This window comes from Furipterus horrens, unplaced genomic scaffold (genome assembly GCF_987537825.1).
Source record: "Furipterus horrens unplaced genomic scaffold, mFurHor1.1.pri manual_scaffold_2, whole genome shotgun sequence".
In the NCBI taxonomy this organism is placed as follows: domain Eukaryota; kingdom Metazoa; phylum Chordata; class Mammalia; order Chiroptera; family Furipteridae; genus Furipterus; species Furipterus horrens.
In genome coordinates this window covers 17211417-17238117 of record NW_028327172.1, presented here as the reverse complement: position 1 = coordinate 17238117, position 26701 = coordinate 17211417, and the positions used below count along the sequence as shown (strand labels likewise).

Below are 26701 nucleotides of genomic sequence, written 5' to 3'. Positions count from 1 at the left end.
TGCTTTTAATATTCAACATTCATATATCATTTAATTTGTCCATCATAAGCCTATTTATTGGTCAAATATATATTCCAAATAGTGGGCTATAACTTTCTCTAAGGCCATTTTAATATTGACTTGGAACCAAATTTCAGGCATGAAAGATATTAAAATGATTATAAGTATCAGAATTTTTGCTTGATTTTTAAAATCATTACATGTTTATTATGTACAATTTAGAAAAAATGAGATATATTTTACTTTCAGTTTTTATTATAGTTTAAAACACATAAATTTTAGTTTCATAACATCAAAGTCATAACTATTATTAATTATAATATATTCTGAATACTTGCAATATTGTTAATAATTATCAAAGAATATAATTTTTTTTTTTTTTTTTACTATTAAGGGCTTTTTATTTATATTCATCATATCAGAGATTGGCTTTCTGGGAATTTTTTTTTTTTTTTTAAATCCCCACAGGTTGGATTAGGGCACTCCCTCTGGGTCCCTAGTCTTCTTCAGGTTGGGAGCGCCAGGACATCCGCTGCTTCTCTGGGTCCCTGGCCTAGCCCTCTGGGCACACAGTCCTTAAGGACACAAACATCAATAAGTGCTTGGGGGAAATGAGCTGTTTAGGCATTGCTCTGTGGAGTGGAAAGTGGGCACCTGCCCCATTAGTGTTTCGTGGCCGGTGACTTCCAGCACTCCCACCCCCATAAATGCTTTGCACTCTGCCACTGCAGGTCCCTAGCACAACCCACACAGTGTCCTTAAAAGTCATCATCATCACAGATGTCAAGGTACACATCGAAAGCCTCTCTGTTGCAGTTTCCATCAGGAGTGAAGACATATTTGTGGAAGGTCCCATCTACACAGATGGCAATGACAGAGTTGACATTCTTGGAAGTGTTGCGACCAAAGGCGCAGATACAGGCTGACTCAGCAGGCACGGTGAAGCTCGCCAGGCTCCACTGAGAGTCCACATACTGCCCAATCATAGGCCCCACCTTGCCCACGCGAGCCAGCGCAGAGCGGCGGTTGAGGCGAGTATCTTTGAGAGCAAAGATATGGACCGTGCCCTTATCACTGGAAGCGCACAGGAAGGAGGAGTCATGGCTGAAGTTGATACAGTAGAGGGTGGCGGGGTCAGTGCCTCGGCGCAGTTCCACCAGTTTCTCCTTGGACTGTGTGTCAAAAAGGCGAATAAGGGTGCCCTTCTGGGAAGCCGAGGCCACTACGGTGCCTGGCTGGTTTAGGGACACACAGGCCATGTCACTCTGATGTGCGTTGATGGTAAATGGAGCAGATGAAGTGCCAGGCTTTGTGCTCGCCAGGTCCACAAGTTGCAGACTCCCACACTTGTGTCCTGGGAACACTAGCAGTTGTTTCTCCAGGCTGGGGCAGAGGTCACAGAGCCCTTTTGGGTTGTCCCGGGTGTCGAACTCAAACAGCTTTCGGGTATTGTCAGGGAAGGAGTACACGTAGATGCGGTTCCTCAGCACAATCACGATTTTGTCATGGCGCATGCGCACAGCCAGCACTGGCTTGGTGAAGGTGAACTCCAGCACCAGCTTGTCCTTGGAGTCCTTGCCTTCCCGGGCATCGTCCCAGATCAGCACTGAGATCTCTGAGAACTTGGGGCTGCTACCACCACCCACCAGAGCCAGCAGGTTGGAGCGGTGCAGCATTTCCACCAGGCCCATGCTTCCCACCTGCTCATGGTCAAGATGCCCCTTCTCCATCAAGGGCTCCACGTTGTAGATGCGCACCCCTGTCTCCATGGTGCAGCAAAAGCAGCTTTGGTCTTGGTTGAAACGCAGGCTGGTCACTCCTCGAAGTGGCTGCTGACTCATGATCCAGGATTGCTTCCCTCACCTCCGCACGTCCCGATCCCAAGAACAGTTCTCGGTGCCGCCCGCGGCCCGGCTTTCTGACCTACAGGGCCTTGACACCCGGTTCCCGTAAAGAATATAATTTTTGAAGCTGTACTAAGTTTTGAATTTTTGGCTACAATAAAATATATTGTCATAAATTTAACTCTCAGATTCATCTATTTAGATCTTTTTGCCTATCTTAAGATCAGTTACAAAAATACTATTTTACCAGAAGCACTGGACATTTAAATTTCCAATATTTTGACAAGTTGACTGTCATATACTGATAAAGGTTCTAACTCAGATGTAAGTAACACAACATACTGAGGATTTGCTAAGCATATTCACCTCACAGTATTATTTTTATGTAATAAAATTTTAGTACATGTTAAATATAGAATAACTACATTTACTAGAAAATAATAAGGACTCATAGTGTTTTTAAAAATTACCAAAGAAGAATTAGATTCACAGTAAAAATATTGAATAAACATAGCCCAAATTATTTATGGTAGAGGGCAGTGGCAATGAGATGGTGACAAAATTCTCAGTTTAGAGTTAATTAATCACGGAATAATGAGTTGCAGAGATCTCTGGAGTCAATGTCAGCATGATTACTTGGAAAATTGCATTGTAAATAAATGAAGCTATACTCTGCTTGACTTCAGTAGGAGATAAAAGAGATCTTCCTTTCCTGTAATAGAGTCAGAGACACCGGGCAGCAGCCCAGCCAAAACTCATCGAAATGGCATAGCTCCACTCACTGAAGACAAATGATGGGCACATTCTCCCTTTACCCTCCCTCTTCATCAAGAAACCAAGTTCTAGCAATCAATACCTGAGACAAAAAAAAAAAAAAGAAGAAGAAGAGAAACACGTGGATGGATATTTAATATCAATAATTTTCAGATAACCAAGAATCATTAAACTTTGAAGGAAGTCTAACAATTTTGAAGGAATCAATTTAACAGACAAAAGAAACAACAAATGGAGAAGCAAGTTTAATTAAAAAAATCTTAAAGCTGAGTTAGTGGTGTAAAAGTTTAAGATGAGGACTAGAATGCCAAATGCAGTTTACACAAGCATGTGTGTGCCTCACTAGAATGCAAGTTTCTTAAGAGCAATTACTTTGCCCTATTGGTTACTGATAAAATCCCAGCTGGAATTTAGTAAGTTTTTAATAAAGAGATGGAATATAGAAGGAAAAGTTTTTTAAAAAGATAAAAATTTCCAACACCCTTTACCAAATACCATAGGGGGGAAATATATCCTCATCAACCAAGAAAAAGACTTATCAAGGAAAAGACATAAAATAGTCTGAGGAATATTAACAAATTTAAAGAATACAAAATTTTCAATATTCCAATAAATAAGGATTATTAGGTGTTAAACTTCTATCCAAAATAGAAAATACATTATTTCAAGTATTTGTGAATCATTCTCCAAATCCCACTATTTTACTACTAGAACCAGAAAACTCAACAGCATGTTGCACATTTCATATTATCTGACTAAAATGTAATTGATCCAGAAATGAAAATAAGAGGAGAGCTTAATAAACCCATCCATTTCAAAAATTAAATGTTTCCACATAGATTACTATCATTATTTAAGAGGAAAGCAAAACCATAGCTCGAATCGACTTAAAAATCAGTTCAAGTGAGAACACTGCATCTTGACAACCATATAATGCGTCCAAAACAGAACACCTGGGGAATTTTATGCCCTCAACATATACGTTAGACTATAGAAAGATTTAAAATAAATTAAGTAAATAATCAAGAACCTAGAACAAGAGCTGGAAGATGTAAAAGAGCTATATAAACTGAGATATCCACTCATTTGTTCATTGATTCAATCACTGAACACATTATACATGCCAGGCACTAAATAATACTGGCTAAAAGATTGCAATGGTTACCAAAAACAGATACCACTTATTTTATTTTATTTTATTTTCATCCTCACCTGAGGATGTGTTTACATATTTTAGAGAGAGAAAAGGGGAGAGAGAGGAAAGGAGAGAGAAACCTCCACTGGTTGTCCCCTACATGCATCCTGCCCAAGTGATAAACCTGCAACCTACACATGTGTCCTAAAAAGGAATAGAACCCACAACCCCTTGGTGTGTGGATCATTGCTCCAACCCACTGAGTCACCCTGCTAAGGCAATACCATTTCTTAACTCAGTCAGCTTAGAGTCTATTGAGGAAGCCAAGTACTAAAGAAGCAGACAAAATATTTTACAAATAAAGCATAGGTAGGTGTCACAAGAACAATGTTTGACAGGATAGTTTCACTTAGTCGCGGAATTCAGAAAAGAGTTTCCTGAGAGAGTGATGACCAGTCTGAGGTTTAAGGGTGAGGAGGGTGTTTACTAGGTGAAGGTGATAGGGTAGACATCCTAAAGACCCGAGTCAGTCCAAAGGCACTGTGCTGGGAAGGGACATGACCCACTGCAAAAGCTAAAGCAAGGCTGTGTGGCTAGAAGAGAGCATGACCTAAGGAGAAGCTGTAGAGAAACTTAGGGACAAGTTCCAAGAGTATCTTTACTTCAGGTTTATGCCAGTGGTCTTGATCTTAAAAGTAACATGAACCATTAGAAATGATTAAAGCTGAGGAAGAGGTACACTGTTCTCACATTTGCAGGCTGAAAAAGTCCTTCTAGCTACATGTGGTAAATCAATCAAAGGGTGATGTTGGTCTCAGTGAACGCAGGGCACCATTTAAGAAACTGCAATTATCCAGGAGAGAAAACGTTGGTGCTTTTCGAGAATGACGGTGGCGGAAGTAAAGGGATGTAGCCAAAACTGAGGGTTTTTTAAGTGTCGAAATCAATAAAAGAACAGAGCAATAAAATAAAAATCAATGCAACTAATGGATTTAATCAGACACTCAAAATAATTAGAAATCAGAGATATGTACATTAAAATAATGAGAAACCATTTTTCACATATAAGATTGGCAGAAATTAAATGCGCAATGATATCCACTATTGGCAAGTGTGTGACAGTCCGAGAGTATAAATTGGTGCAGCTAGTCTTCAGAGGCTTTGATGGTTTCAGTCAAAATTTAAAATGTGTCCAGATTTTTACCCAGCGTTTGTACATCACGGTCTACGAAAGTAATGTGTTTGTGCAAACGGCAAGGCGTCATACGTAGGATTCACACAGAAGTATTATCAATAATAGCAAACAACTGAAATTAGCTTAAAGGTACATTAAAAAGGATATTTGCTGAAAAAAAAAGATAAATATACACACATAAATGTGATTAAGATTACACTTTTACCAGATAAAGACCAGCTGAGAACTACAAAAATGAGTCACAAGACCCACTGGGTGTTTTAGAATCAGCACTGGATTAAGAATAATCATTGCTGAGTTTTATTCTATTCTCTCTCCATCTTTCTTTTTTTGTACTAATATCATTTAATTCTCCTTTGCTATAATCAACAACTTCTAAGAAGTTTAAATATTTTTGATTATATAGTGACCTCCAAAATGCCAGAGATCCTGTGTTTTTGAGTTCTAACCTCAGCACCTATAACTGTACCAGATATATTATATATAGTTAATATCTGTGTATTATTAAGTATATATATGAATGCTTACATAAATAAGCAAACTTATAAATAATGAATAATGTCACTTATGCCACTAATTTGTATAAATCAGGCATACAAAGCACCTCGTTTCTCTTAGGATTAGTTCTATAAAATAGAACATATTGGTGCCTTTTCTACTTTAAAATTTTATGATTATATGATGTTGCTTGGGCTATCTTAAAATTATTAATCAGTTTTTTATATCATACCATGATTTTAACTTTTCTACATTTGTACAGACAGCATATAGCCTACACAGAGTTTGCTATGTTTTAAATTGTGTGTATTAATGTCAAATACGTTTAAATAAAACAAGCTCAAATTTTACTATATCATCTCCTTTGGCGATTGTCCCATATATCAACAAGCATATACATGATCTTCTAAGATTTTTCATGCAAATGGACAGTGGAATGTATAGTAATGCTGGTCAGAAAGACAGCTTTAAAAATTGACATCCATGGTTAATGTTAACTCCATAGATAACTAGGCAACTTTAGTTTCTCTGTTACTTTGGGCTAATAGGATCACAATAAAACTGGAGAAATTCTCCCAAAGATTTGTTTCATATTTTAGGAATGGCTAAGTTCATGCATTTTTTTTGGTCCTAGATTTCAATCATATAACTTCGCAATCCCATAAAACCACGACACCCCTTCATACATGACATGACTGAACAGAAGCACATCAAAGCAATTATGTAGCATCTCTTAGCGGAATGGCTTACTGACACAGCCAAACATTTCATTTTGCACTTCATTACAGAGAGGCAAACTGGAGCCTGAGGGGAACACTGATTAATGTAAACTTGGTCTGAGTCACAAGACTCTGATAGATTATTGGTTTATTTCTCTCAGCAGAAAATAAAGTAATCATTTTGTCAGGATAATTTTTATATCACAATACATCACCGTGACATACATCTCAAGTCTCTCTTAACATTTTCATTGAAATGTTTAAATGTTTCCCTCTTCCCTGGTACACTTTCTCATCACACATGGATGTGCTCTCAATCCCCTGCATTACAGAATACAAATACATGATCGCTGGAAATGGAAATCAAGCGAGTGAAAATGTTTATCTTCTGACAAATATTTGCGATAAATTTGATAGCGTTATCTCTTCATGGTGTACCCAGCGCCCCTCTTTTGAAGGACTTTACATCCCTATCCCATGTACTTCCAGGTCGGTCATAGGACTTGCTTTGTTAAGTGAGATATGAGTGCGTGTGACACAGGCCATTCTCAACGAGAATATTTAATAACTACTGAGCAGTCTGCCATCGTCCCTTTTCTCTCTGCTGTTCTCCCATCCTCGACTCTGAAGACAAAGAAGCAAAGTAGAGCCTCCAGTCAAAATGTAAGATGAACAAAAAGAAAAACGAAGAAAAGTTATGAATATAAGCCACTGAGATTTTAGTGTTGTTATAGAGTTTGGTGTCACAGAAACTGTCGTAACGTTTATGACACAATGTTTAAGTGTGACATTAAATTCTCATCAGGGATATAGTAAAAGTTTTTATGAAAATAATCTTGTAATTAAAATTTAAGGTCTCTAAACTAGAAGATGCTAGTTCTTAATAAGATTAGAAATAATAGGCCCTGGCCAGGTAACTGAAACAGCAAGTCATTGTCTCTCTTCCTCTCTCTCTTTCTCTCTCTCTCTCTCTCTCTCAAATCAATAAGTAATTTTTAAAAATGAATTAATGCTTCCATAAATAAATGGAAAAACAAACTGATTTAGTTTTCTCTCTCTCCCTTACTCTCTCTCTAAAAATCAATAAGTAAAATTTTTAAACAGACTAGGACAATAGTTCTCCAACATTGATTTGATGCTTTTATTTTATTTTGTTTTCTTTAAAGTTGAAGAAAGTTACTATTACATCTTTAATCAAAATCTTAGTTATCTTTGTCAAATAATTTTAATTATTTTCTTCTTTTCAGTAAATACCGTATTCCCTCACTTACCGCGGGTATTACATTTTAGACCCCCCCACTCCCACAATAGGTGATAATCCGCAAAGTAGGAACCTTACATTTATTTTAGTACTTATATATAAACCAGCCCTGGCTGGTTTAGCTCAGTGGATTGAGCGTCGGCCTGCGAGCTAAGTGTCGCTGGTTCGATCTTCCAGTCAGGGCACATCAGAGAAGGAAAACTCTGACTCCAAAAAACCTCCGCTGCCTTGCGGCATACCTCTTCAGGGGAAAGGCTAAGGGAGTAAACCCCGACAGAAAATCCGGAGCCGGAGTCCCTAAGGCAGTTTGACGTTGTAGTCAACACCGGCAACTCCTGCGGCGCACCTGAAGCCAAGCTGTATTGACTCCGTCTTTCCCTTGGACCCTTCAGCTGCAAAGAGAGGGGGGGTCTGCTGCATGGGCAACAGCTGGCCCTCCATATCACCCTGCCCAGGCTCTGTAGCTTCAGCGTCATCGCAAGATGTCGATTCAACATGGGAGGAGACAGATACCATGTCACTCTCGAGTCGGACTGCACAGCCATTCTCGGCCGTGCAGATAGACTCTTAAGAAGCTACACCATCGTCTCTCGAGACGGACGGCTGCCAACGACGATATATATTTTAAGGCTTTATAAACCCTTCCCACACACTTATAAACCATTCCCAGTCCCTTATTAATCTTTCCCATTCCCTTATTAACCCTTTACACACTTTTATAAACACTACTTATGTTCTTAAACATATTCTACACTCTTAAACCTACGTAACTTTAACAACATACATATACAGTACCACAAAATCCCATGATATAGCGAAAAATCCGTGATAAATAATTAAATATAAATTTTTTTAAAATCCCACAACAGTGAGGCCACAATAAATGAACAGCAATATAGAGGGAGACCACTGTAATTTACTTTGGAGAGCATTCTTTTTCTATAGATAAGTTCAGGAACATTTTTTCTTTCTCTGAGCAATTTTACATCTGAAAGGGATTGACCAGGAGTTTTCTGAGATCTTAAAAACATTTAGTTTAAGTATTATATAAGTGAAAACTATAAAGTTTCATTTTGACCTGCAATATTTAGAAAGTTTGAAATACAATTTAGAATTTTTAAAATGTGGAGTTTTAGAAAAGATCATTAATGTTACAGTAAGAATAATGACATAAGTTATAATTTCACTAGGAAAAAGGCCCAAGATGTAAAATATCCCTTTCCAAATTTAATTAGTTTGAAATTATTTTTGTTCACCTATTGAAAATATTATCAATTCTATGAGGTATGTAAGGTGAATTTAAGAGAATACATTTTATACCCTTCAAATTAATCATCATGTGTTCCTGAAGAATTTATACATATATAAAATAAATTTTCCCTAATTATAGGCCTGTAACTAAGTCTCAGAAATGAAACCATCTAGCATGTTAGCTGAGAATCAGTTTCCAAAAACCCCAAGTTCTGTTTGCAACCTTTTTTCTTTCTTGTATATAGGATATTTTTAGGTAAATTATTAAATATCTCTTTTGTTAAATTAGCTACAAATAAAAATAGAATACATTTTTGTTACTCGTTTTCATCCTATGAATAAGTAAATGAATCCTATCTAACACGTATTGAAAAACCACCATGTGTAAAACATTATGCTCCAAATTGTATTTGTCCTTTTTAGTTTTTAATTCATCAAATATCTGACAGAGAAGAAATTTTTATTCCTTACAGATTATAAACATGTTTCATAAATATTATGACATTTCTCAATATTCCACACCTAACGTAGAACAGAAACGATTCTTAAAATTAAGTTTATGTGATTTCAAATCCTTTGTTCTTTCCTAAAATTTTGACTGTGTGGGTTCTGGATTATAGTATATTATTTGTTCATAATTATATGTTCCCTCCGTACTGTTGCCATGTTCTTTCACCCCATTAATTTTGAGCATGGCCATGTTACAAGCTTTGTCTGTAAGATCTGTTATATCTGAGCAGAATTATAAAAATAATTAGATGGCTTAGCAGGAACTATCTTTCTCTAGAACCTTCCTGGAGAAGAGCAGCTCATAATAAGTGATCCCCATTAAACTATATTCCAGAGTGAAAAGACATGTGACATCAACGAGAGCCCAGGTGAGGCCAGCGGAGCTCAAAGAGCCCTGCAGACCTCAGTTGAGCCCAGGAAAACAATAGCAGACCCATAACTTTTGTGTAACATGAATTGGAAATAAGTGTGTTTTTGTAGCCAACTGAATTTTTGAGGTAGATTATTATACAACATAACATAGCAAAAGTTAACTAATATATAAATTGTAATCTAAAAGTAGAAGTTGCCATAACATAAAATTAATAAATATATATATGGCAGTACCTAAAGGCTAGGTGGCAGGTGACAAACTAAGAGGATGAAAAATTCTGCTCAGAATTTGCAGTGATAAAATATTTGGCAGAACTGTCACTATTAATAAACTTGAAGGAAAGAAAAAGATGCCTAATGAATCTGTGGCATTGGATGATGAATTGTGGATTATTAGGTATACTTGAATATATTAATTGAGCTTTTTATAACCAGAGATGGAAAAAAAGAAAGAAAGAAAACTAGAAAATCCACGGGGGTTGAGGTTTTAGTGTAAAAGAAGCAACTTATCTTTGCTTTGTAAAAGATTCTTCAATTAAGACTCAGACTCTGGGAAAATATCAAATTAACTTCTGGTTGCATTAAGTTGGTCACCCACAAATCTTAATTGTAAGACAAAATGACTAAGAAAAAAGAGATCAAGCATATGGTTGCATGGGAGTCTAATAAGTTCAAAATGTTCTTTATTAAGTCTTAGAGAGGAGATTATAGCTAAAAGGAATTTTTGATGCTGTTATTGGCATATGGAAACTATTGGAATCAAGTAGTTCCATTTTTTTAAGGAAGCTCAAACTATTTTGGCAGAGGAAAGTTTGCTCTTGTAGGATAAAGAGACATTATAGCATTTGCCTGAATGATTTCAGAAGTGACTAGACCCATTACTGTTTTGCTCTCCCCCACTCTTCCTTTTCTGAATGAAATGTCCACAGAGAGTGTTGTACCCATTCCACCACTGCATTTTTGTAGGTTGGACATTTTTAGCTGAGATGTGTTGAACTCAATACCAATTTGAGATTGATCATATAGTCCTATACTTTGAGTCAGACATGTGATTGAACTTCCTGGGTGTTCTGGATAAGATTTGGATGTATTTTGCTCACAGGAATGAAAGTATATATTTGTAATTGCGAAGAAGCCAGGGCTAGACTATATCATTTGTTCACAATTTTCTCTTTTCTCTTCCTTTTGCCATGCCGTTCTGTAAGTAGAGTGTATTGTCTCTCCATGAGAACAGCCAGAGTCTCCATGTACCAAAATGGGAAGCTGTGTAGAACCAAGTCAAACCCAGATTGATCCCAGAAGATCCCATAGGAACTGAGTAAACCTGGTAGAATTATAGCCAATCTGCAGCACTCATGGTAAATAACAAGAAGTAAACATGTATTCGTGTAGGAGATTGAAATATGGAGGTTGCTTTGCTAACAAGGGAAGCCTCGGTTACAGCTTCTCTCTCTAGCCCCTATCCTTTTTAAAACATTTCATTTGTTGTTTTTCTATTACAGTTGTTCCACTTTTCCCCCCATTGCTCCCCGTCTTCCCACCAGCCGTTTTCCCACAGTCAATCCCCACCCCATTGTTCATGTCCATGGGTCATTTATACCAGCTCCTTGACTAGACCCTTCCCCTTATTTCCCCCCTTTCCTCCTCCCCTTCCCTTCTGGTCATTGTCAGTCTCTTCATTGTTTCTGTGCCTCTGGTTCTATTTTGCTCTTTTGTTTGTGTTGTTCATTTGTTTTCTGTATTAGATGATATCATGTGGTATTTGTCTTTCACTGCCTGGCTTATTTCACTAAGCATAATACTCTCCAGTTCTATACATGCTGTCACAAATGGTAAGAGTTATTTCTCTCTGCTGCATAGTATTCCACTTTGTAAATGTACCACAGTTTTGACCCACTCATCTACAGATGGGCACTTAGGCTGTTTCCAGTACTTGGCTATTGTAAACAGTGCTGCTATGAACATGGGGGTGCATAGGGTTTTTTGAATTGGTGTTTCAGGATTCTTCCGGTAAAATCCTAGCAATGGAATTGTTGCATCAAAAGGCAGTTCCATTTTAGTTTTCTGAGGAAGTTTCCTACTTTTCACTGGCCTCTAACATTTTTCATTCTCTTTCAGTTCCTTGGAGATTGTTTTCATTCTGCCTTGAATGTGCTGCACATATTTTCCTCCCACACCCATTTTCCATACAGATACTTCACCTGTCCACTCAAAACAAATTTTTGTAGAAAAGCTTTTTCAGTCCCCTTAGTTGAGAGGTTACATGTTACACACTTTCTTTGAACTTTATTTCTATTTCTTAAAATTAAACACAGTTTATATCTGTTTATTTGGGTTGATATAATTATTTGAAAAAAATATTTGTTTCTTCAACTAGACTCCAAGTTTCATGAGGGCAGAAACTGTCTGAAACAGTGCATGACACCTATAATAAGTTCAATAAATATTTGTTGCCTGAATAAATACATCTGAAATAGCTATAGTAATGAACTCAAGCTATAAATTCTACATAAGTACCTGTGTCTGAATATTTTTCTTGAGGATTTGACAAATTTGTACTTATTCATTACATATACTTGAAACTAGAAAAAAGATTTTTGATCATTGCCTTCAAATACTTCTCCCATTCCATGTATATGAGTTCTCTCCAGACATTACACAGCCATGTAATATGAAAAATAGACATTTATTGGGGAAGGTACAAAATAAAAGAAACATGGCACATAGGACAATAATGCCTCAGTCCCCTTCAAAGTAGTCACCTTGGGACTTTGCACAGGTCTCCCAGTCACTGTCAGCTGCCCCATCACATTTTCCTGAATCTCATCAATGGTCTGAAATCTCTTATCTTTCAAAGATGATTTTAGGTTTGGGAAAAGCCAGAAGTTGCAGGACACCAAATCGGGGCTATAAAGGGACTGAGTCACCTGGGTCATTTGATATTTCACCCAAAATCTCTGCACCTGCTATGATGTATGAGAAGGCACCTTGTCATGATGAAGCTGCAATAACCAGCTGCCCATAGCTGCGGCCTTCAGAATCATCTGAATAGCTTCTGTGGAGGAATGTTCAAGCTTAGTGCAAAATTGGATGCAGATTTGTTGTTCTACTCAGTCATTGTGAACGCAACAGCCACACAGTACACTTGCTCACTCAATTGTGTCTACTGCTCCTACTAACTAGTACTGTGAACTTGTCATTTTTCAGGCACGTGCATCCCAGTCCACTCTCCTTGGCTGTCAGGTTACATTGATGTCACGCAAACCAATCTTGTTATATGAACAATGGCTGGACTCTTTCGAGACAGACCTTGGTACATCTGTTTGCTACCCAACATGTCTTTTTCTCTCATATGTACACAGTCTCCTGGTTCTGGATGCTGAAACTGCTCTGCAGAAAGCATTTAAGGCACTGTAATGAGCAGTAAAATGCAATTTATGTGAGTGTTTTTGTGGAATTTTGTGTACAGCAAATAATATTAGAATGTTTGTGAATAATATTTAAATTAAATCTTACTCTCAAATGATTATTTCCTTTTTAAAACAGGCTTTTCTAGTTAAAGCACACTGGAAATGTTCAATTAAAATCCCCTTGTGGTAAAGTAATGGCCCAGGGCAGCCTAAATAGAAGATAAGAAGACAGTAGTCATTTTATTTCAGAGATTCTCAAAATCTTTTCCCCTCGTTTACTGTGTCATGCTACAACTAAATTGTTCATCTATCATGGGCTTCTATTTTCTCTTTGACAAAAAGGTGTTGTGAAGCTTAAACATAAACATAGTTATCAAAAAGACATGAGTTTATTTACTGGTTTCATTCAAATCACCTTTCTTTAGTTATTTTTATCTTTAGAAAATGTAACAAAATTATTTCTTTCAATATTTTGAATATTAAAATATATTACCAATGCATAAAGAATGTAATATTTGCTAATAAATGGTTTGCTCTCAACTGGCATTTTCCTCTATTGTTTCCTGAAATCATTAGGATAAAGACTATCTAAATTGTATCTAGGACAGAATCAATCCTCATAACACATTTTTTCTGTTTTTCTATTTAAAAAGTGTTATTCTACAGAAAATAGTGTACCATCAAAACAAGCTTTATCTTTCAATTCATTTTTACTTTAATAATTGTCTCATCACTTATTTTTTAAGGTCTTAGATAGTATGATTTGGATAATTCTACTGCCCACATAGGTCATCTGATTGTTAGCTTTTCTGGAAGTCTGAGGATCAATCCCATAGAGCAACCCTCTTCTCTTTCCATACCGAAGAGTAAGTTTCATAGAAGATCAAAATACCACATATTTATCTTTGCAAACGATCAACATATAAAAATGCCTAGAAACAAAAGATGAATTTCCCCTTTGTTTGATCAATAGAGTGATAATTATAAGTGCTATGAATAAAGATAAAGCTATTTCTTCTATTTTCACCTCCAACCACATTAGTTGACTCAATCTCATCTGCATCAGAGAATTCTATTCTTGACTACATACAAGATAAAGAATATATTTCCTCTCATTGATTCTCAATTTCCCCATCATTAATTTCATTGATTGAGTAGCAGGCTTTCAAATTAAAGAAAAGTAAAGCTCAAACAATGAAGTACCATCTGTTTAGTATTACATATTTTTCTTTTTCTTTTTAATATTTCTTTTTGTTTGAAGGGAGAGGGTGGGCAGGGCTCTTACTGTTGCAGCTTTCTTTAATGCTACCTCAGAGAAGAGAAAGCAGAGGCAAAACATGCGTGATAAAATCCTAGTACCTAGAACATTCCTTGATGATGATGAAATAAACAGTAAGTATTGATCGAATAAATAAGTCAAAATTTATGAACAAAGCAATCAATAGTCAAATGCATGCATTAAATGGTCAGTAAAGAAATGTTTACGGTGGCTTTCTTGCACTAAGACTGTGAAGTTGTTGCAGATATCTTGAGGAGAAATCATGGTTCTGTTCCCAAGAACTTACAACCAACTAAAGGCCACTTGTTAATTGGCATATTGGTGCAGTGGGAGAGTATAGGGCAGCTGTTACTAACTGGAGAAGTTACAGAGCTCCTTATTTATTTATTTTTCTATTGTTCATTCCCTTTTATTATCTTGTAATAGTCTCATTCATTTTCTTATATACATGGATAATAGTAAAGCTAACTATTTTATTGGAGATAGAAATTAAATACCTTTTAATGACTCATCTTTGTTATAGGTTTATAAAGCTTGAACACATTTCTTTTATTTCTCATAATCTAGCGCTGATCTGCACTAATTAAATTCTACTTGATTTTATAGCTTATCTATTTATTGATACTTCTGATTCTGGCATATTAATACTATATTCCTCATGCTTAGAATAATGTTAGGGTTAATACAAATGTGTTGAACAAATCAAAGTACCTGTTACATATATTACATTCAAGTGGAAGGGGGTTTAAAAATTATATAAGTCACAGAATATGGCAATATGTTTTGTGAAATGTATATAACAAGGTAATATAACTGAAGTAGCTAGGTGGCTATTTTAAATCGAGTAAACAAGGAAGGTCTTGAAGAAGTGACATGAAGGGCTTAGTTACGTGAAGATCTGGAGGAAGGTCAGTCCAAGTTGAAAGAAAATCTATTTAAAGGCACTTGTTTTAGGAATAATTTTGGCAACTTGGAGGAACGAAAAGAAGGCAAGTGTGTCTGGAGTGTAGTGAGCATTGGGGAATGCTGAAAATATAATGTGTGAGAGACTAAATATGACCAGATCACAATGAGGTTTTGTAGGCCAGAATAATGAGTGTAAAATGTCCTTAGAATTCAGTATAAAGTTCTTAGCAGCAATGGTTTTCAATAAGGTGATGATTTCCCCATTAGGGGATACCTGACAATGTGAACATATTTTTGGTTCTCATAAATAGGAAGAAACAGGACCCCTGGCATACAATGAGCTAAGTCCAGAGGTGCTGCTAAACATTCTATAAACCACAGAAAAGTTCCCCACAACAAAGAATTATCTTGCATAAAACATCAAGAGTGTAAAGGTTGAAAACTCTTACTTAGGGAATTATACAAAGGTAAACATAAATGATATAATGTAACTTACATTTTAATTACTTTGGATGCTTGTTGGAAATTAAATTATAGAATAGAAAGCATGAAGCCTTAATCACAAAACAAGTACCTTTGTAGTAGTCAAAAAATAAGCTATAACAACAGTTATATTGATCAGATATTCTCTCTATGTAGTTATATTTCCAAAAATATGATTTAACCTGTGCTATACAAAGTCCATATAATAAGTCATAATCTAACTAGGTTCTAATGCATTTCTATTTTCTTTACCTCTTGCCTCAAAGCCTTTCAGCTGAACAACTTTGACAATACAGAAGACAAGAAATCAAGCTGTCACAAAGAGAATATCTGAAGTTATAGTAAAATCTCATATTGATATTATTACCAGCCCTACAATACTATTTTTATTTATTTTGTTCTCTTCATGTTCATGTAAATATAATATGGAATTTCTTCTCATGAAAATTTATATCACCAGAAAAATATGAAATGTTAAAGCCAAGCATTCACCAATAACTATGATTCATATACTATCTCTACTTGTCAAATATTATCCACAGAAGATAAAAATATGATGGAGGTATATTTTTCTTCTTCAATTTTAGGAAATTTGATTAAGTTGTTACATATTCATGCATCCATCAGTGAAAAACAGTATTTAAACATGAGAAAAAAACAAGAGGAAATAATTTTGATACTTCAGAAAATAATTCAAGGCTTCTAGCTATTGAGAATTTTAAAAGACTTTCCAAGTCTGCCATGTACTTTGGAAATAAGGCACTGAAAGAATAGGGACTGTTTTATTCAACAACGTAAATCACCACTGACCCCTCGTGATTTAAATACAGGCTTTGCAGAAAATAATTCTTTCAAATTTCAACTCTGCCATTCATTTATTCGGGCAAAACAGTGAAACTTCTCTAACCCAAATTTACTGCTTTATAAATCAAGAGTATCAGCAGATATTAAATAACATAACCTTACACAAGACATATTGTACATGCTGTTCATGTGAAACCAGTGTGTTGGAAAGAATTCTGTTGTTCAGATTTTTACGCAAATTATGGATGCTCATTGTGGAACGTCATTGTTGGACGCTTGTATTTTAATGAGGCAAGTACATTTTATTTGGCTAATTCTTTACTAAAATTGATGACAAGAACTGATTTGAATGTTGCCTATTTTCTTCCAATGAATTGTCCAAGTGAAACATATATTTGTATTCATTTATCTGCCAGATCCTGACCCTCAGCTGTCCTGGCTCACAGTGCAGTTATCTGTCAAGAAATAAATCCCTATCGGCTCAGTTCATAATTGTCTTCTGGCAAAGCCAATGATTTCTCTAGTTCAGTACATTTTATATTTGAATTGCTTTGTGAAATAACATGAAAACTAAGTATTGACATCAACAGTACAAAATACCTTCTAATGTTTAAGTTCAAGCAAATACTTGAAATAAAATTTGAGACAAAGACAAATAAAGTAATGAAGCACAAACATAAAGTATGGTCATGAAATAAATACATTATCATTTATAAATTACCATATATAGAAGGGGATTCATTAGGACTTAATTCATTCCAAGAGCTTAAGAGAGATGATAAGGCAAAGTTGCCCTTAACCTACATGTTATGTGGATGTGAGAAAAGGGGAGACAAATGGGATAGAAAGAGACTTTGCTTGGGGCAATGGACTAAAAAAAAAAAAAAAAAAAAAAAACTATTCAACAAAATATGTGGTAAAGTTTTCTGAGGCTATTTTTTTTCTCCTTTGATTTTCTGTTTAGAAATATTGCCATTTAAATAAAGCTACTAATAAGTGAGAGTACTTACATCAGTTAAAAATAATTTCATTGTCTCATTTCAGAAGAATTTGCTTACTCAGAATCCACATTTAACTATAGTTTTTCCTGAGCTTTTTCTTATTGAAAATATTTTAAGTCCTTATTTTAAAAAGATGTAAAAAGAGGACTTCTGGCCAAAATGGAGGTGTAGATAGACATGCTGTGTCTCCCTCCGCAACTGAGAAGAAATACAACTACCTCAAAACTAGAAACAACCAGAAGTTCCAGAAAATCAAACTTCATGGAAGTCCAGCAAACAAAGATATGAAGAAGAAATACTCATTCAAACAGGTAGGAGGGGCAGAGAGGGCATGGTGCAGTGGTGGCAGCAGTGGCAGCAGTGGCAGGCCAGCAGAAAGCGCAGTCACACATTTTAAAATGTCAGCAGGGACACCTGGGGAGCATTCCCAGCTCCTCAGGAAACCTCGCAGCTCACGGTCCCAGCACCGGGGAAAATCAAGCCTCACTGCTTCTGACTGTGCAGACCAGTGGGGATTGGGGTGGAGGCAGAAACTTCTGGTCTCAGCAGAGTCTGCTTGTTTAAAAGGCCCCCACAGTCCTAGAATGTCCACAGACCTACCTACTCTGGGAACGATGGCCAGGGCAGTAGCTAGAGGGGCACCAGTCTGGTGTGGAAGTGGGAGAGGTGCCTGGAAAAGGGGCGAGTGCTGGGCAGGTGTCATTGTTCCCTCTTGGACCCCTCGCCCACATAGAGCACCACAACATGGTGAAACAGGTCGCCCTGTAATGATGAATCCCTAAGGCTTACAACATAACAGGAGTGACAGCTCTACCTGGGATGCAGAGGCAAACAAACACAGGAGCCTGTCAGAATGAGGAGATAGGGAAGTATGGCCCAAAAGGGGGAATGGATCGAGGTTCCAGTGGGAGAACTAAGGGACGAGGAGATAGCCAATCTCACAGATGAGGAGATAGACAACTTAACAGATGTGGAATTCAAAACACTGATGATAAAGATGCTCACAGGCTTGACAGATATGCGTGAGTATGGCAAACACATAAGAGAAGAAGTGAAGGGTATGCTAAGTGAAACAAAGAAAAATCCACATAAAACCAATGGTTCAGGGAAGGAAACTGGGGTTCAAATCAATGATTTGGAACATAAGGAAGAAAAAAACAGCCAACCAGTGCAGAATGAGGAAGCAAGAATTGAAAAAAATGAGGAAAACTTCCCAAATTTTGCAAAGGAGATGAACATATAGGTCCGGGAAGCATGGAGGGTCCCAGATGAGTTTGACCCAGAGGGGACCACACCAGGATCACATCATCATGATTGAGATGCCAAAGGTAAAAGATAAAGACAGAGTCCTGGGGGCAGCAAGAGAGAGGCAGAGAGTTACCTACAGGGGGTTGCCTATAGGACTATCAGCTGATTTCTCAGAGGACATTTTGCAGGGAGGGAGGAACTGGCAAGCAGTATTCAATGTGATGAAAGACAGCCTACAAACAAGATTACTCTAGCCAGCAGAGCTATCGTTTGGAATAGAAGGGCAGATGAAGTGCTTCCCAGACAAGGTGAAGCTAAAGGAGTTAGTCATCACCAAGTCATTATTATATGAAATGTCAAAGGGACTTACTTAAGAAAACATCAAAACTATGAACACTAAAATGACAAGAAACTCACAACTATCAACAACTGAATCTTAAAAATAAAAACAAAATTCAACTAAGTAAACCAGAATATGAACAGAATCATAGGTATGAGGATCATTTGGAGGTTTATCAGCTGGGAGGGGGGAGGGGAAGAAATGGGGAAATGGTGTAGGGACTAAGAAGCATAATCTTTTGTTACAAAATAGACAGGGGGATATTAAGAATACTATAGGAAAGGGTGAAGCCAAAGAACTTAGTATGCATGACCCATGGACATGAACTAACGGGGGTGGGATTGCTGGAGTGAAGTGGGGTACTGGGCAGAGGTGAGCAAAGGGAAAAATTGGAACTACTGTAACAACATAATCAATAAAATATACTTAAAAAAAAGAGGAACAGAAAGAACTAAATTAAAAAACAGGTGTAAAAAGATGCTTGAAAATTAACATGATTAAAAATAATTATAGAAAATCTTTTTAAGAAATCAAATCTGTCGGTATAATTTATATTTTAACTAAACTCTGTTACTTACCAATACAACATTTCCCATGACAAGAATGTGAATAAATTATTTCTATATTTTTTAATATTTTCAATTGTTTACTTTTCTGAAACTGTGTTTGTGTATAATTAAATTTCAAGTAACTTCTAGCAATGGGTCATCAGTTTTTAGGATATTGAGCTAAAATGAATTAATAAATACGTAATACATACATAAACATGTATATACTTATTTGAAAAGAGTAACTTTCTTCTTACAATTATATCTAAAAGTGGCCTGTTATGGGTCAGCAGAATGAAGAACTCAAAACCAGGAAACGTGAGATTTGGGGGAATTAGGGAAGTGATGCAAAGTTTCTAAGCTTTTCTCACTTCATCTGTTCATTGCAAAATTTGACAAGATCCCTTCTGAGTTCCGTTTGATCTTTAGCCTAGTTTCTACTAACTTACTTTGCTTCTACCATCTAAGAATCTTTTTATTCCCCACTTCACTGGGAAAAATAAAAGGTAAAAGAGGCAAAATATAAATAAATAAATATTTGGAATAAATGTATACCTCATGGAGACTAAACAATAGCTAATAAATTTTCTCTCAATAATCAAAAGAACCTGAAACCAAACTCTCAGTGTCCCCATGAAGAATTTTACTCAGTAGCATTTGATGAAAAAGACCCCCTAGCCAAGCTACAACTTCTAAAACTTGCTTCAGAAGAATAATATTCCAAAACCATTTTTATGAACATATTTTCATAAAAAATATATTAGAATAAATATTTTAATATATTTCATAATAAATATTTTAATATATATCTTAAACACGAAAAAGAAAAAAATCTTAAGTTTTACTTAGGTTCCTTTTCATTTGTCTACTTTGGGTTACATGAAAAAACAATGTCTACTTTTGAAGTTAAATTTTCTTAAATACATAAGCTTCCTAATGTGGATGAGAAAAAATAATCATATTGAGAGAGGTAATACTGAGAGGATATCAAAGGTCTTACATACCCAGATATATATGCAAAGATTATTCCATTTCCATTTTTTCTTAACCTTTTTTTTTCTCTAAAGTATTTATTTGGTACTTGTCCTTTGCTTATATGCAAAGAGTAGAATAGTGATTACAGGAAATGAAGACTCCATTAGCTTGAGTGGTGCCCTTTGGCTGATAGGCATAATATTCTCAAACTAGAGTACTTCACACTGCCAATCTCTACTAATAGAGAATCACTACATGTATATCTAAGGCTGTTCTGAGATACTTTTTCTCTTTTTAAAGAATTGAACAGAAAAAGGTAGAGCATGAAAAATCATTCATTAAGTGCAGCAAGAAAGCCATTAGGATCATAATTCGCAAGCATAAAGAAAGAGATAATGAGACTAGGAGAAGAGTAATCTTTCGTATGTACGTATGCCATCCACTTAATCCTAATGGGGAAGAAGAAAGAGGTTAAGACACTCTAATTGATATATAAAGAATTTCTTCATTGGCAAACACTACCTCATAAAAACCCAAATAAGGTGTTCGGAAAAGTATACACGTAATTGAACATAAAATATTAAGTGGCTCTCTTTTGCCTCTGATAAAAATATTGCGCATTTGGATTTTAGAGACTGATAGTCCAACCTCAGAACCAATATAATAAAAGCGGAGAGGAGAAAACCATAGAAATAACAAAATAAATAAAATTAAAAAAATAAAAAAAGTTATCTTAGTGCTTCTCCATACAAGTTTTTCCACGCTTAGGTGGTCAGTGAAATCGAAAGGTTTACTATAAGTGCTTTTCCCTGGCTGGTTTAGCTCAGTGGATTGAGCGTCGGCCTGCGAGCTAAGTGTCGCTGGTTCGATCTTCCAGTCAGGGCACATCAGAGAAGGAAAACTCTGACTCCAAAAAACCTCCGCTGCCTTGCGGCATACCTCTTCAGGGGAAAGGCTAAGGGAGTAAACCCCGACAGAAAATCCGGAGCCGGAGTCCCTAAGGCGGTTTGACGTTGTAGTCAACACCGGCAACTCCTGCGGCGCACCTGAAGCCAAGCTGTATTGACTCCGTCTTTCCCTTGGACCCTTCAGCTGCGAAGAGAGGGGGGGTCTGCTGCATGGGCAACAGCAGACCCTCCATATCACCCTGCCCAGGCTCTGTAGCTTCAGCTTCACTGGAGAGGACACTCCAGCGTCATCGCAAGATGTCGATTCAACACGGGAGGAGACAGATACCGTGTCACTCCCGAGTCGGACTGCACAGCCATTCTCGGCGGTGCAGATAGACTCTTAAGAAGCTACACCATCGTCTCTCGAGACGGACGGCTGCCGCCGCCGCCGACGACGACGACTATAAGTGCTAATTACTGTATTAACTATTAGAGACACATTACTTATAAAAGCCAGCCAAAGCTTCTTAAAATGACACAGGAATGATTCAGAGTTTTTTAGTTAGGAAGCAGTGATCCCTAGTCAAAGTTTACAACCAGGGAAGTAGAAAAGCAGAAAAAGACTTAAATTATAAACCCAATATATGAATTTAACTCTGCATTAGGGTTACGGTTATCAAGTTGGGAGTTCCATCTGCTCAAAACTTCCTTTCCTACATTAAAAAAAAAAAAAACACTGCCACCTAAAACTTTTGGTTTCTTATTCCACTGGTAAAGAGTCTTGAAGTCACCACACTGTCCTAATAAGAAATAAAAAGCTGAACAGACTGAAAAATCAGCAACTCTTTTAGGATCTTTAAGAAAGGAGAAGACATAGGGTAAACCATTGCTCCCAAGTTTGGAAAAACAGGGAAATACAGGGAATCACAGCTTACCTCATTGGAGGAAACTACTTCAGAAAACAGGACCAGAGTAGGAAAATGTAAGTGCTAATTGACAAATTGCCAGAGGCTCAGTGTAGACAAGTCTGAGAGTTGACTTCCAGGAACTTGAAGAGGTCCTCAAGGTAAATAGCAAATAAAATTTTCTCCTTCTTCTGGCATGCGGGGAAGTGGGAAAGGGAACCATTTTCAAATATACCAGATCTTTGTATTCTTCTTAATAAGGCTTGCCTTCAGGAGAAACTAATTAACTGATAAACTAAGTAACTGGAAACTCACTTGCTGGATTTTATAAGAGCCTAACCGACCTGGAGGAAGGGAGATTCCCAACTCCAGTGTGGCAAGCAGGACCAATAAAATGGCATTGGTCCAATAGTATAAAGTATATAAAACACAGTGGAGTCACTCATGTCAATTAAAACAGCTGTCAGTCAGCCATGACACATTGGGTCAAGAGGGAAACTACCTAAGTCACTCTAGACACATCTGGCAAGGGGACACACTTAAGATATCTACCCACATGGTCAGGACAGACATATCTGGCAAGGAGACACAGCTAGGATATCTGCACATGTGATCAGGATAACCATGTCTGCAGAGAGGGACCATCCATAGAAAGGATCCTGGGGACATACCACTCTTGTGAGCAGGGGTGTCAAGCAGAACAGCCATGTACCACCCATAGGTTCCTGGACAAAATCCAAACCTGTCCTCAGGTGTGCCAAGACATTTAATGAAAAGACCCAGAAGGGTGGAGTATATCACTTTCCAAGTATAACGGAGGCAGGTTTCAGACCACTGCTGAGACAGCCAAGCTCCATTTGATGCAATATATCTATCAAAAGACATTTTTCCACTGCTCAAAACAGTTTTTAAACTTGTTGGTTTTGATGTATTTTATAATTCTGTCTTTTTTTCCCCACCTCTTCTACATCAGCAAGACATTTCTCTTTAAGGACTGTTCTTATCTTGGGAAACAAAAAGGAAAAAAAAATTCTCTCAGGGAGAGACTGGGTAAATAGTGAAAATCCCCCATCATGAAATGTGCAAATGAGTTGAGTCTTCAAAAATATTTCACTGACGCTGAATGCAGCCTCTCACAACAACACCAGCTAGTATACTACTACAGATGGACACTCACCTAGCAGGGGAAGTCTGTACTACAAAGAGTCCATCCTCCAAAAGATAATTCCATTTTGGGGGGTCCCCCTTGTATATTAAAATTTAAAAATCTCTAATTAATAACCCAAACTTCCGCCTTAGAAAACTAGAAAGTGAAGAGCAAATTAAGTCCAAAGTAAGCAGAAGAAAAAACAAAAAGAGTAGAAATCAATGAAACTAAAACCAGAAAATCTTTAGAGAAAAAATCAATAAAACCATAATCTAAATTTTTTAAAAGATTAGTAAAACTGGTTAATCTCTAGCCAAACTCATTCAACAGAAGAAGAGAGAGAACATAATCTACTGATATCTGAAATGGAAGAGGGGACATCACTGGAGGTTTTATGGACATTAAACAATAATAAATGAGTGAAATGAACAACTCTAAACCCACAGATTAAATGAACTAAGTCATTGAAAGACGTGTTTTGTCAAAATTCACCCAAGAAGAAACATACAATCTCAATAGGCCTATATCTAGTAAATACTGCATAATGAATCAATAAAATGAAATTATTTGTTGTGAATCCAACAAAATATGTACAAAATGTATGTGAAAAACTATAAAACTCTGATGCATGAATTTAAAAAGGAACTAAATAAATGGAGAAATATTCCATGCTCATGGACAGGAAAACTCAATATTTTCAAAATATTGGTTCTTCCTAATTTGATCTATTGATTCTATGTGATATCAAACAATATTTGAATAAATTAGTTTGTGCATGTCAACAAGCTTATATTAAAGCTTATGTACAGAGAGAAAAGACTCAGAATACCCAACACAATATTGAATGGGAAGACAAAGTCAGGAGGCTAACACTACCTCAGTTTAAGACTTACTATAAAGCTACCATAGTCAAGACAGTGTGTTATTGACAAAAGAAGAGACAGCTATATCAATAGAACAGAATAGAGTGCCCAGAAATAGACATAACAGAAGACATAAATATAGTCACATGATCTTTGACAAATGAGTACAGGCAATACAACGGAGTGAAGATTGTCTTTTAAACAAATATTGCTGGAACAAATAGTAATCCACATGCAAAAATAAGTAAATTCTAAGCACAAACCTAACACTCTTCAAAAAACTTAACTCAGTATGGATTACAGACCTAAATGGAAAATGGAAAACTATAAACTACTAAAAGGATGCATAAGAAAAAACTTAGCTGACCTTGCATATGGTAATAACCTAATAGATACATCAAAGGCATATTTCATGAGAGAAATAACCAATAAGCTGGGCTTCATTGAAACTAAAGAGTTTTTCTCTGAAAAAGACAATGTCAAGAAAACGAGAAGATGAACCACAGACTGAAAGAAAATATTCACAAAGGACACATCTGACAAAAGACTGCCATCCAAAGTACAAAGAACACTTAAAACTCAACAATAAAAAGAAAAACCCAATTTAAAAAATGGACCAATGATCTCTGGAGACACACCACCAAAAAAGATATACAGACTGGAAATATGCATATAAAGTGGTGCTCCATGAACATATGTCATTAGAAAAATGCAAATTAAAGCAACAATGAGACACTACTACAAATGTATTAGAATGGCCAAAGCTGGAACAGGAACAATGCCAAATGCTGGCAAAGGCGGGGAGCAATGGGAACGCTAACTCGTTGCTGGTGGGAATGCAAGTTAATACAGCCACTTAAGAAGAAAGTTTGACAATTTTTAAAATGAAACTAAGCATACTCATGATATTGTATAGCAATCATTTTTTTTTTTTTGTATTTGATCTACATAAGAACCTGCACATGGATGTAAATAGCAGCTTTATTTACCTGCCAAATCTTAGAAGCAACCCCAATGCCCTTCAGTAGGAGAAAGAATAATTAAACTATGGAACATCCAGACAACAGAATATTATTTAGCTCTAACTAGAAGTGAGCTATCAAACACAAAAAGACATGGAGAGAGCATAAAAGTCTTGCTTAGTGAAAGAGACCAAATGAAATGGCTATATACAATATGATTCCAATTATATGACATTCTGAAATGACTAAGCTATGATAGAGACAATAAAAAAATGGGTGGTTGGCATGTGTATGGGAGGATGAATAGGCAGAGCATAGAGAGTTTTATGGCAGTAAAAACATACTTTAATGCCATAATGATGACTATATGTCATTATCGTCGTCGTCGGCAGCCGTCCGTCTCGAGAGACAATGGTGTAGCTTCTTAAGAGTCTATCTGCACCGCTGAGAATGGCTGTGCAGTCCGACTCGGGAGTGACACGGTATCTGTCTCCTCCCGTGTTGAATCGACATCTTGCGATGACGCTGGAGTGTCCTCTCCAGTGAAGCTGAAGCAACAGAGCCTGGGCAGGGTGATATGGAGAGTCTGCTGTTGCCCATGCAGCAGACCCCCCCTCTCTTCGCAGCTGAAGGGTCCAAGGGAAAGACGGAGTCAATACAGCTTGGCTTCAGGTGCGCCGCAGGAGTTGCCGGTGTTGACTACAACGTCAAACCGCCTTAGGGACTCCGGCTCCGGATTTTCTGTCGGGGTTTACTCCCTTAGCCTTTCCCCTGAAGAGGTATGCCGCAAGGCAGCGGAGGTTTTTTGGAGTCAGAGTTTCCTTCTCTGATGTGCCCTGACTGGAAGATCGAACTAGCGACACTTAGCTCGCAGGCCGACGCTCAATCCACTGAGCCAAACCAGCCAGGACATATGTCATTATACTTTTGTCCAAATCCATAGAACGTACAACATCAAGGATGAACTGCTGTGTAAACTATGGACTTTCAGTGATTATGATGTATCACTGTGGGTTTATCAATCGTGACAAATATTCCATTCTGGTGGAAGATGCCAATAAAGGAGAGGCTATACATGTGTGGAGGCAAGTGGTACATGAAACTTCTGTACCTTCCTCGAAATTTTGCTGTGAACCTTAAGCTGTTCTAAAACTAGACTTATTAAAAGGGGGAAGGTATAAGCAAATGAAAAATTAGTTCATGTATCTTCTCATTGTATTCTTTTTCTCTCTTTTGGCTAAACTATTTTCTTCCTTCCCTAAGTTTTAAAAATGTAAATGTTACTTTTTGGTGGGAGGCAAGATTTTGAGAACACATTCTTGCCTGAGGTTTGAACTATATATTACAGAGGATATATTAAAGGAGTTCAGTGGCAATAAAC

General features: G+C 36.8%; 1 pseudogene; it reads right to left on the bottom strand.

Moving 5' to 3' along the window:
• Nucleotides 1-381: 381 nt before the first annotated feature.
• LOC150017948 (WD repeat domain phosphoinositide-interacting protein 4 pseudogene) lies at nucleotides 382-1945 on the bottom strand (annotated as a pseudogene).
• Nucleotides 1946-26701: the final 24756 nt, after the last annotated feature.